A 2,736-nucleotide genomic window follows, 5' to 3' on the forward strand; every position below is an offset into this window, starting at 1 on the left:
AGACCACATGATTAAAACTTTTGAAACAGCCTGTAAAGGCACAAGAGATATGACTCGCGGACATTTCTTCCTGAAAACATATGCAGCGGAAGACTGACTTAATAAACGTGTGTGACGGCCTTCCTCCAACGGAAACAACGTATGAAATCCAATCACAGTTAGTCACTGGAGATAATGCCAAGACACATGTTAATGCCAGGTGTGAATGGTGCAAAAGTGATTCTGAACCAACCCAACTGCAGGATGTGAACCAAACATGGCATGTACTGCGTTATTGTGTAGACAACATTTTTCCAAATGTGCAAGCTGCTAAACTGAACAACAAGGAGCAAACTGAGCACTGAAGAAATGTGTGATGTGTTCTGGAAATTACTCCGGGAACAAAAAGAGCAAATGCTGGATGAGATACACAAAACATTTTAAAGTGATTATTTATATAATTATGTAATCTTTTATTAAGGTTTCAGCTCTATGTTGTTCATCTTTGTTTGATTTTTGTGTTTTCTCTATGCACTTGGCTAAGGTGTGTAACCTTTTTACATTCAGTCAAATAGCAATAAACCAAAAGTATCAATTTCACTATGATTCATACTCAGCAAACAGAATAATAGTTGTGAGAAGTCTTTTGTTAATCTGCTAAGATGTTTCGCCCACTGCATGGCTGCCTAGCATACTATGGATGTTATTTTACTGTCAAAAATTGGTAGCACAATTTAATCTGAATCTGGATTCCTTCTATACCGCTTTCTTTTTCTCTCTTATAAAAATAAACACACACAATGAAATTAAACTGTTGACATTTAGTCGTTTTTGTGTTGGGAAAGAGGTCCTGTCTGCTTCAATTGACCCTACTCGGTCTTTTTGCGCTCACACATTTTGTGTCCTTTCTCCACATGCTCAGGTTTTCAATGTAACAACTCTACCAAAAGTTGTCAACTAATTAGATGAGGTTATAGGTTTTGGCCAATGGAATTGTTACTTCTCTCTTCATTCTCACTGTAGGAGAACTTGAGAAAAAGGGTGTGGTCTAGACAGTTGTTTGTGACATTTCTTAATGATTACAGGTGCAATTATTACTTGCTAACAGTTACACAATTGTTTATATGTGATGTTCATGCTGCTAGCTGGATAAGTAATATTTTTCTCTATTATTAAAAACTTTCAACTCAGCCACTGCTGAAACATTTAATGGACAGCTGAACTCCTAATTCGCAACCATTCTAGCATTTCTGTGAGCAAATAAAAAACAGAAGCCTGAAAATATTTTCCTTAAAGAAATAGTTTTTCACTTGTATTAGCAGATATGTTTAACTAGTACACATACATATAAGAACTTTTTATGTAGTTTTATCAAGATCTGTTTATAGTCTAAGTACCTCAGTTAATACAGCTCATTATCAAATAAGCCATAAATCAGATAAAGTACTAAATTAGACTCCTAATTGTATTCGAATTTGTTTTTAATGTACCTGTATTAAAATACCAGGGAGAACTTAAAGTAGGTAATTGTGTTAGCTCGAATGTCGCCTCAATGTCCAAAGTGACAACTAAAGCAATTAATGGTATAATGCTAGCAAAGTCAGAAACAGTGCAGTGATTCAGCATTGTGTTACGGTATGTTACAGAATAGCTCTGACATTTCTGGCTGCAAGGAAAATGATGGGTTTATGGTAATGCACTTGTTCTGATATGTTATTGTTTTATATTAACAACTTACACATGGTCTTGTATGTGGACACACCACATAAACAGATGCTTTTAATAAAAAAAAAAAATAGATTTTTTTTTTTTTTGGTAAAGAGATGTTTGTTTAGCATTTTTGGAAGCAGTTTCCAGTGTCCATGCTTTGTAATAGTGAGAAGCAAAGTTACATTTTCTCAGTATCATTTTAACTTTTCTAACTTCAAGAAAGAGAAAAAAGGCAGGCTGTTGGGATTGCTGTTATAATGTAATTGGAATTCATTTGTTTTGTGGACATTCCACAACATTAAATGTAACTATAAGCAGATAAAGAGTATATAAAATAAATAATTGATACTTTGGACATATTTTTGCAGTATAAGAGGAATAAATTAATTTGGGATTTGTTGGGACTTGCTGAGCATGGTGGCTTAATGGTTAGCACATTTGAGTTGGGGGTTCGAGTCCCACCTCCGCCCTGTGTGCGCGCAGTTCTCCCCGTGCTCGGGGGTTACCTCCGGGTACTCCGGTTTCCACCCCAGTCCAAAGACATGCGTTGTAGGCTGATTGGCATTTCCAAATTGTCCGTAGTGTTGGAATGGGTGTGTGCGATAAGCTGGACCCCCACCCAGGGACAGCCTAATCATGCCCTGAGTACCCTGGGATAGGCTCCAGGCTCCTTGTGACACTGTGTAGGGTAAGTGGTACAGAAAATGGATGGATGGATGCCTAAGATCTTCTATTATCATTAACGTACTGTACTAGTCTTACCTCCAAAAACTTAGATAATTTAATCTTTTGTTTCTTTTACCAATGAAAACATAAGGCAGTGGTATGCACCACTATATGGCCAAAGGTTTGTGGACACCTGATCTTCACATCAATATGTGGGCCTCGCCTAAACTTTTGGTACAATGTTGGAAGCACATGATTATATAGAATGTCTTTGTGTGATGTTTCATTACAATTTCCCTTCACTGGAATCAAGAGGCCCAAATCTTTCCCCGAATCTGTCACTATTTTCCAAAAACATCTAAAGACCCACCTCTTCCATGA

Source organism: Ictalurus furcatus, chromosome 27 (genome assembly GCF_023375685.1).
Source record: "Ictalurus furcatus strain D&B chromosome 27, Billie_1.0, whole genome shotgun sequence".
NCBI lineage: Eukaryota > Metazoa > Chordata > Actinopteri > Siluriformes > Ictaluridae > Ictalurus > Ictalurus furcatus.